This window comes from Lactuca saligna, chromosome 5, assembly GCF_052625555.1.
Source record: "Lactuca saligna cultivar CGN05327 chromosome 5, ASM5262555v1, whole genome shotgun sequence".
NCBI lineage: Eukaryota > Viridiplantae > Streptophyta > Magnoliopsida > Asterales > Asteraceae > Lactuca > Lactuca saligna.
Window position 1 is genome coordinate 308153260 of NC_136421.1, and position 11020 is coordinate 308164279.

General features: G+C 39.7%; 1 pseudogene; it reads right to left on the bottom strand.

The window, feature by feature from the left end:
- Positions 1-228: 228 nt before the first annotated feature.
- On the bottom strand, positions 229-1701 carry LOC145047020 (scarecrow-like protein 23 pseudogene; annotated as a pseudogene).
- Between the last annotated feature and the right edge of the window lie 9319 nt (positions 1702-11020).

An 11020-nucleotide genomic window follows, 5' to 3' on the forward strand; every position in this document is an offset into this window, starting at 1 on the left:
AACCACCAAATCCTCATCCTTAATTAAAATCACATCAAAGGAAAAAAAAAAAAAAAAGACTCTGGTTTTTACTCTTAAAAAGCTATATATTCATTTTTTGTTCAAATTTCAATTTGTAAATTTCACAACTTCTTCCTAATTTTTGATCCCTTGCAAATATTAATTTAATATTTAATAAAAGAACTAGGTAACAGATCAAACATTTAATATTCAACATGATTAGACTTGTTATCTTGAGACATGACAAGTCCAGGCAGAAGCAGTGTACAAAGCAGTCTCTTTCCACCCTAACCGAAGCGTCCCATCCACTTGACCCAACGTATATCCATGTGTGGGTGGAAACATGTTAAGAATCAATTGACCTTGTGCCAGTGAGTTCCCACTCATTGGTACCTGCAAAAACCCATTTCTCCCAAGTTCGCTTCTCCACACTCTGAATTTATCCTCACCGCTCCTCCCTGGTCCGCCCACCGCAAGAACGTTGTTGATCTCTCTATGGATCAACGAGTGCTCAACACGGTGGCGACTGTTGTCGTCGCTTGGGAGGAACGCTCCAAGAGCGTCGAATATGGCAGAATAGTAATGAAGGGAACCAACAAAACGATCCAAGAATGAACCTTCGTGGGATATGTCTTGTTCGACAAGGGTGATGATTCGAGGGTTGAGTTCTTGAAGGAGTCTCATGGTTTTCCAGTCAGTCCCTGTAGCGTCATAAAGCGAATGTTGAAGCCAATGTACAGCTAGTGCATCACCTCTTCGGATTTGTAACATGGAGAGATCAGCTACATCTCCGAATTTCTTGACCACAGGATGGAACTCGAAAGACATTCCCAGACGTTTTGCGAAATTCAAGAGTTGTTTCCCTGTTTCCACAAGAAGTTCCATGGAAGTACCCATGCCAGTCATCCTCACATGCGGTGGCCCTTCCATTCGTGTGGCCAATATGTGAAACAGTGCTGGCCACTGCAAACCCTGCATGATGTCAAGGTCCACTATGTGGACCCTTTCTCGACGTTGAAAAGCCTCGAGAATGGCTTGGTTAGAGGTGAAATGAGCAAACTTGACGAAAGGAGAGATGTTGTTGAAGACTTGAAAAGCACCATGAATGAGCTTGTGATTAGTCAATGGTGAGCAAACCCCTAGCCACGAGTTAACAACCCTACTTGCCATGGCTTTTGCAAAATAAGCAACAACTCTCTCACCACAAGAAGGTGAATAAGGAGAAGCCATTTGGGTTAACTCAAGAACCATCCTATGAGCCTCACCCAAATTATCAACCGAAATAGCAACCGCACACTCAAACAAAAGCGCAATCAAATTCAACCCTTTATTACCCTGCTCACCAGACCTAACATCATCCGACCAGTTCCCCCTGGCTATCTTCCGAGGTCTTGTTTCACACACGTCACCGTAAGCAGCTGGCAAAGTGGCATCCGTGTGGAAGCTGTGATCTTCAAGGTTGGACTCTTGAGGCAAGTCTTCAACGAGCGTCTTGGTAACATGTTCAACCCATTCAGAGAGCTCGTTTGGTCTCTCTATGTTTGCAGGCGCCTTTGAACTGTAGTCGCTAAAACCATTCAATGAGCTTGAAGTTGTCGCAGTTGAGGTGACATAAGCACCAAGAGTGTTGTTGTAGTCCCATTGTTCATGGGGCTGGATCAACTCAAGAGCACCTTGAACCACGTCAAATCCAGCTCTCATTTCGCTTCTGTACGTACGTTTAAGAATTCTAGAGAGAGAGAGAGAGAGAGAGAGAGAGAGAGAGAGAGAGAGAGAGAGCAAATGAAAGGGTTTGCAGTGAGGTTTAAAGGGTCTGCAGGCCAAAATAGAGTGTGTTTTACATATAATACTGATATATATGCATGAATATATAAATAATAGTGATCGAGGGCAGCCATGGCCGGCATAGTTAGGGTTCAGACAGGCAGAAGAAGCTAAATCGCAAATGGACAAACACACCACGTTGGTTTCGGTAGTGATTTATTATTATTTTATAGATTTTATAGATTAAATTATGATTACGATTTAATTAATTCATAATTATGTTAAGATACTAACAACCCGATTCTTGAAAGTAGACCTATTCGTGTAATTATGTCACCATTTTTAACATACTTGGACAAAAAATCTACCGTTTCTGGGTTTGAATATCATATTGGGGTAATGGATTGACGACCAAAATTTTTGTTTCTTAGCTATGATTTTAGGGTCTGGTTGAAAAGAACTTTTTAAGGTATTAGGTATTTTATATACCACATGATGTTGTACTTATCTTTTAATCTGTTTCTTGTAATTCTTTATTATAGTGTCTTGTTAATTTTGTTTTATTTTTAATATATCGTGTCACCGTTCAAATATTATATATAAAGAGAAAAAGAGAGTAAACATCCATTGAGATCACAACGATATGTCTCACAAAAATATAGACAATTACCATCGGGTTTACCAGAAAATGACATCCATTCATGACGATAAGTCTACTTTTGTTTGTGTAAAGTTAATTGGATAAATTTAGAAAACGAACCAAAATATAGGGTGAGTTTGAAAAAAATAATTACAAAAATGAAGATTTCAGAAAATGATCACAGGTTTCGTATAGGGGTTCTGCGGAACCATAAACACCTCTGTGGATCTTGATTTTTTTCTTCTTTTTTTTTGTTTTCTGTTTTTTTTTCGTTTATTAATATACTACTTGTGAGACCCGTATATTATACGGGTTGATTAAAACAAAATATTAAATACGAACGATTAAATAGAAATTTTATTTGAATTTGAAATTGAAATAAGTAAAAATTATCAAAAAAAAAAAAAAAACATGCAAAAAATAAATAAATTAAAATTATGTGTTTAATGTGTACTAAACGAGTTAATTATAACAAAATGTTAAACATAAAGGTTTAAACTCTAAATTTATTTGAAATTGAATTTAAAATTTAAAATTTAAAATATAAAATTAATAGTGATTATGGTAGGTTTAATTTATGGAAACTAAATTAATGATATATTGAAAATGAAAATTAAAGTAATGACAAGTGGAAAATAAATATATATCTCAAATTATGACAAAATGATATGTGGTTAATTTTATGAGAGAATGATATGTGGCAAACTCATTTTTATTTATTAGGGTAGATTTTTTTAATCACATAAGGTATTATGTGATTATTATGTAAATTTTTTTTTTCGTTTTTCGTTTTTCTTATTTAATTACATGTTTATAAAGTTGTGTGTTTAATAAAAATTATACAAATATTCTATGTTTTTTTTATAAAATTATATACATTGGTATTCTAAATAATAAACATATTTTAAGTAGGTTACAAAAGATACTTTAGAAAACATAATCATACAACCATCATAATAAACATACTTTGAAATAAATTTCATTAAAGTCTCTGCGGATCCTATACAGCTCTGTGAAATCTTTGTTTTTTGATTTTATTTTTTATTTTTTTTCGTTTGTTTGCTTTTTTTGTGTTCATTTTCATTTATTAATATTTTTTTTAAATACACTAATACCTTATGTAATTATTATGTAAAAAATTTGACAAAAAAAAAAAGTTAAAAATAATGAAATGTTTTATATAATACGTTTGCTAATGATGTATGTTTGCCATGTATTTTTACTGTTTTGTAATTACAAATCACTCTTCACAAACACAATGAAAAAACAATTTCTACTGGTAATTGAAACTCACAAACTCACAAAAACTCATTAAAATACGTGTATAACTTCTATAACTAATCCGTAGAGGTGTACACTGATCCGCAGAGGTGTACACTGATCCGCAAAGGTGTACACAAATCCGTAAAGGAGTATACTGATCTGCATAGGTGTACACTGATCCGCAGAGGTGTATACTGATCCGCAGAGGTGTACACTGATCCTCAGATGTATACACTGATCCACAGAGGTGTACACTGACCCGCAGAGGTGTACACTGACCCGCTGATAACAGTTATGTGGATTCCCAAACAGTTATGTGGACTGATATTAAACATAAGTTCATTATTTTTAACCTCTTTTTGTCAAATTTTTTACATAAAACATAAGGTATTAGTGTATTAAAAAAACTTAATATTAATAAGTGAAAACAAAAAATAGAAAAAAACGAAAAAACAAAAAAATAAAAATAAAAAAACTCAAGATCCGCGGAGGTGTTTCGGTTCCTCAGAGGCAAACGTATTACAAAAAACATTTCATAATTTTTAACATTTTTTTTTTGTAGAATTTTTTACATAATAATCACATAAGGTATTAGTGTATTTAAAAAAATTTATATTAATAAACGAAAATGAACGCAAAAAAAACGAAAAAAAAAATTAAAAATCAAAAAACAAAGATTCCGCAGAGTTGTAGAGAATCCGCAGAGCCTTCAATGAAGTTTATTTCAAAGTATGTTTATTATGAAGGTTGTATGTTTATGTTTTTTAAACTATGTTTTGTAACCTACTTAAAGTATATTTATTATTCAGAATACCGGTGTGTGTAATTTTATCAAAAAATATAATATATTTGTATAATTTTTATTAAACACCTAACTTTCATAAACGTGTAATTAAATAAGAAAAATAAAAAACGAAAATAATTTTTTTTACATAATAATCACATAATACCTTATGTGATTAAAAAAAATATTAATAAACGAAAAAAAAAATGAATAAATAAATAAAAAAAACCAATATCCGCAGAGGTGTTCACATTCCGCAGAGGTATTTATGGTTCCGCAGAACCCTCTCTGTAGAACCTATGATCATTTTCTGAAATGTTCATTTTTGTATGATCATCCTACAATGAACACTAGGTGCTTTTTTTTTTTTTTTTACCAGGGATCGAATATGTCTATTTATTTGTTATGCTTCATGATGTTGCCCCCAAAATTAATAAATTGATGCATTTTTGTGAAGTCCAAAATGTATTACCTGAAAATGATCTTCATATTTCGATGACAAGATGAGGAAAGGTAGCCAATGTCTTATGGGTTACTCATGAGGTATAGTAGTCTTCCTTTTTAAAGCAAATTTTCTTTGACAGTATATACTACTTACATTAACAAATAAATATATGTACTTATTAATATACTTATACTTTGTTACTTCATTTTTTTATAGTTTATTTTATCATACATCATTTCAAATTTAGTTAATTATCATGGATATTTTCTATTTTGTTATTTTATGTTTATATCGAATACTTTCTAGTCTTTGTGCATAATTGCATATTTTTAGAAGATTAATACGGAACGACGATATTCGGGATTTGTGGGAAGCAAATAGATTTAGAGGACAATGCATTATGGGCTTGGCAATTTGTGAAGTTGATGCAAATTGTGGGCTTGTTGATAAATGGAAACTTGAAGAAGATGGACTTGTATTTAAAAAGAAGATGAATGAATATTTGAGTACTAGGTGTGAGTTCATGTATTACATGGGTGTATTTAAAACAATTATATATATATAAACATTTGAAAATTTTGAATTTATAAGAAAAATATTGAATTACTAAAATTAAAGTGTTTTTTTTTTCTTTTAAATTTAAACAAATCATTTAGATAAAATAATCAAAGCAAATTAATGAGATGTTATTTTAAAATTTTGAAATTATAAGGAAAGTCAATTAATGAAATTAATATGTATTTATTATTAAATTTAAATACCATATGAAAATTAAAAAATAGGAAAACCACAAAATTACATATGAAATAAAAATTAATTCTAAATAACTACAAAATGATATGTGGCAAAATGAATGAGAGTGTGACAAGTGACAAAAAAAACCCTTCATTTATTAGAGAATATGTTGGGTGTGACAACCCGAATCTTTTTCCATTTCCATTATTCAAATTCCGTTAATAAAATTTTGATTTTATTGGTTTTTTGTCAAACTCTTGTTTACAAAATCATCTAGTTTTATATAATTAAATTTATATAAGCGAGTCGGAACCAAATCACGTGAAAACCCGAAGTCCTTGAAAAACAAATCAGTTTTCGGCCTAAGTGAGTGTACGGTTGGTGTCAGGTGGACCCCACCACCGACCATACCCCCAGCCTATAAATACAGGACCCGCACCCTCATTTGAATACTCTTGACCGAAAACTCTCTCATTCTCTCTCTAGAACTTCTGACCGTACACCCCTCAAACACTCTAAAACCTTCCGAAAAACATCAAGAATCACCATTGGGGGTTATTTTGGAGCATCTGGAACACATTTTCTTCGAAATCAAACACCCTTGTTCTTGAGTGTACGACCGTACACCCTCCAAATCTTCAAAGGTCGTACACCCTTCAAAAAGGAGTTCACGGCCGTACACCGCTGTCCGGCCGTACACCCATGTTCACGGCCGTACTGTAACGACCCAAATTTAAGACCAAAAATTTCTTTAATAAATCATTACTTAAAGTAACATCATCATTCCAAAACATAATATGAGTATAAGTTTTCAAAGCATATGTTCGTTATCAGAGTGAACATCCCCAGGCTGTCTAATCTATGGTGTGTGCCATGCGATCACCCCGAGCTCTTTGCTCCGCTACCGGAAGTACCTGAAACCAAAACTAAAAACCGTAAGCACGAAGCTTAGTGAGTTTCCCACCCTACCACATACCATGCATAACCACATACTGCACATACTGGGCCACGCCCCCTATCTTGGCCCTCGCCCCCTACCTCGGGCCTTGCCCGCTACAACGGCCCCGCCTGGCTTCGAGCCCCGCTCGGATACAGATCTGTCTTACTTAGGCCTCGCCTGTCACAGGGCCTCGCCCGTCAACAAATAATAACATATAAACATTTCATAACACATAACTAACACATGCAACTGGTTCTGTCCTAAGGCCTCGCCTTTCCTGGGCCTCGCCCATGTCCTGCTACTGAGGAGTCATGGAACCCCATCCATGCTCCTAATGGTAGTGAGGTACGGGCCTAGCCCACTCTCACTCCTGTTCTAATTCGGGCCTCGCCCCTAATCTGCTACTAGTGAGATATGGAACCCCATCCACACTCTGCTATTGGTGAGATACGGGACCTCGCCCACACTCACCTCCCTACCAGGTACATACATGTATCACACAGACAACAAGTATAAACTATCATATATAAACAATTCCTTGGGCGCCCGCCCGCTATTACTGGACCTCGTACTGCAAACAATGCTAGCATACTGTGCCTAGGGCTAACCCTCAGGTCTTCTACTCATAACTACATGGGCCGACATTGTGGCCTTAGACCCATTCACACAAAGGGAAACTCACCTGAACTGGCTGAACTTGCTGATGATCCCACTAGCTGCTTCCCGACAACTCACGGAACTCCTGCTCCCCCTTGCTCCCCGAACTACCAATATCAATGCAACACTGAGTCTAACTGACCCTCGAAAGACAATCAAGTCCACCCTGGTCCAAAGTCAAAGTCCAGGTCAAAGTCAACCTTCCAGGTCAACCCTACTCGCCGAGTCACCCTACTGACTCGCCGAGTTCAAAATGATTAGATTCCTTTCATTCGCGACTCGACTCGCCGAGTCAGTCCATGACTCGCCGAGTCTACCGATTTCTGAGTCCAGACCTGTTCAACTCACTGAGTCTCCACCCGACTCACTGATTCGAGTCACAACTCGAAGGGTTTGGGGTTTCGCGACCTGACTCGCCGAGTCCAAGAACAGACTCACTGAGTCCAAGGCAATCTTCATACGACTCGACGAGTTGTTCATCCCACTCGTCGAGTTTCTCCACAACTTCATGCTACTCGCCGAGTCCACTCAAAGGACTCGTCGAGTCCCTTCAGATCTCCTTACATGCAGAGGATTTTTTAGTCATGCATGGACTCCAAACTATAGATCCACCCTTCCCAAGCCTATTCCACACGTAAAGTTGCAAACTTTACGTGTAGAGAAGGAGATCTATGCAAAATATGCCATAAACTAGAGTGTAAGGCCAAGGGACTTCAAAATCGACTCAATGGCTGATACTTATGCTTCTTCAGGCCCTAAAACACTTGAATCTGAAGTAGCAACTCCAGATCCGGCTTCTAACCCAAAATAATAACATTATGGCAAAAGAGCCCCAACAACCACACATAGATCTAGGTGCAAAAAGGGTCCAGGAACTAGTTTATTACCTCTAAGTGCTCAGAATGAACTCACAATCCCAGATCTATAGCTCCTTCTTGCTCCTCCAAGTTCCTTCTTCCTTTTCCAAGCTTTAATGCACCTTCCAAGGCTCAACTAGTAGATATGACGGCTAGGGTTTGATATCCAGGGCTAAAGAGGCAGTAAGGAACCCTAGGAAGAAGATTAAGACATTTATATAGGCCCCAAGTCCCGAATTTAGGGTTTTCCACGCACAGACCAGACTCGCTGAGTCACCTTGACCGACTCGCCGATTCGGTCGCTTACACCTCGACCCGAATCCCGCTCGGACTCGCCGAGTCCCTCCTTGGACTCGCCGAGTCGGCCCTTTAATTAGGGCTTTTCTTTCCTTTCATGGCTTTTGCAACTTTGGGTGTTACAACTCTCCCCCACTTAAACTAAACTTCGCCCTCGAAGTTTACTATACTCTACTGTCGGCGATCAACCTCCAAAGCCCCACCATCCATTCTAGCACCATCTGCCTAACTTTGCTGGCCTTCCGTTCAGTCATTCAGACCAATATCAATCCTTACAGATAATAATCTCGGGTCCATCCCGAGCCTGAACATCTTATAACACAACTTACTCAACCGACAATCTTTTGGTAATTTCCAAATACCGCATTGACCCCGTAGGGTTCACCCTTTCTTTCCTTACGCGCTTTCCTTGCCTCCCCAAGGCAATGCTCCATAACCATCTATCCCTTCTGCCGCGGTGAAGACCCTTTCCTCACCAAATCTATTACTCCCGTCACTCCCAGTACGGGTCATCGTTGCCAGTACCCACTGGGCATTCTTCCTACTATCATTCGGTGTCGAGCACCCCACGATCGACTAACTGAATCCCACCATACTCTGCATCCCCGCACTGCTACTGACTAGAAATCCTGCTATTCTTATCTGGCTTCCGAATGAACTGAGACCATCCTGGTCCCTACCAACCTATCAATATCTGGATTACCGACTCTCACCGATTACTGACCCAGCACAACCACTAGTCGCTCCCAGCGACATTCGAAGATACTTCCGCCACATATACTGCTCAATCTATTCCACCATGCTAGCACTACAATTTCATGGGATCCCCGATCCCCTTGCCTAGACGCTAAGATCCTACCAGGTCCTACCTGTGCTGCTAAAACTCACGGGCCTCGCCCATGGGTCTCACCCAACCATTCTACTGAGCCACCCGGCTCTCAGGTCTCACCTATACTGCTATCCTCATATGGGCCTCGACCACGGGTCTCACCCGACTGTATCCTAGAGAGGCCTCTTCCAAGGTCTCATCTCTCTATGGCTATACAGGCAACTCCATACCATTCTCATCCATTCCCCATTCCCGATCCCTATCTAAATGTTAAGAGATAAGGGCCTCGCCCCGACCCCACCAACGAAGCTACTACAAAATGCTACGGCTACCCCGTAGTCTTACATCACTTTCCACCACTGACTGCTGACCCGAAAACATCTCCTGCTATTTGACCTTAAGATCCCCATTCCGACTCACACGAGCTCTACATGTGGCCCTTTAGCCTGAATCCGAACCACATACCCACCATTACCCTTTACACGCACGCACTGATGGGAAGTTCTCAAACTCCCAACCCTGAACTTTTAAACGCTGAACTACCCCTTTTCCTTATCAGAAATCATATACCCGCTCTGGATTTGCGTGCCCTTACCCTTATACACTCGGAGGATTCTCCCCCACTTAGATCCTGCTCACACCTCGATGATCGATGAGAATAAATCCCAATCCTTGCTACCATAATCAATCCGCTGAGGAATCCCAAGCTTACCATAGCTAAGGATCCAACCTGTCCATTTTAAAACTTATACGGCTCCGAACTAGCGAGACATACCGAGTCCCTCCAAGGGATGCTACGGATACTGCACTCAAAGTAACCTTCTTCGATACAACTCATCCATTAATTACTAACCAATAACCAAGGTATGCAAAAGGCATATAACTCGATTCCAATGAACCCGCTCGAAAATAAAATTCTCAACCGCTAATGATGCAGAACCATAACAATATAATCATGCACAAAATAAAAGAACTGAAAACGGAAGTCGCATACCTGCAATGTCCGGCGTTGCTCGCATCTCCAAAGTAGCCATCTGAAAAGCCCTGCCTCCTACCGCAGGCGCCTCCGCACGGCCCTGACGGCCATCTGCGATCCTCAAAGTTGCAGGAGCGGGTGCCATCACCCGTCCTGCTGAAAACAAACTAGGGCACTGGGCCTTCTTGTGGCCCCGCTGATTGCAGTGAAAACATATCAAGTCTGATCCCTGGGTGATGGTAGCAGTACAATCTCTGCTAAAATGACTTGTCCGACCGCACCTGAAACAGCCAGACTCACCACCACTACCACTCCTGCACGCGCCCCCGTGCGTCCTGCCACACCTTCCGCATCGACTGCGGTCCTGATAATCCCTCGACCCTGAATCCGTTCCCTTGGGCCTTTTTCCCAAACTCGCGGCTACCTGAACCTCATCCGGCTTCCTCTTCCGGATCTGCTCCAAATCAATTTCCCTCTCCCTGGCCCGAGAAATCATATCCTCCAGAGTCTTACATCCGGACCTGCTCACGAACTCCCTGATGTCATCCCTCAGCATCTCGTGATATCGTGCCTTCTTCATCTCCTCATCCGCGACATACTGCGGAACAAGAAGGGCTCTCTCTCTGAACTTGGCGGTGATCTCCGCCACAGTCTCAGTAGTCTGCGTCAAATCCTGAAACTCCCGGGCCAACTGTTGCACCTCAATAATCGGCGAAAACTCCGCTCTAAACCTCGCTGAGAAATCACTCCAAGTCATCGCGTCCAACGCGGCATCATCCCCCAAAGCGTGACCAATCTCCTCCCACCAATCCCTCGCTCTGTCCTTCAGAAGA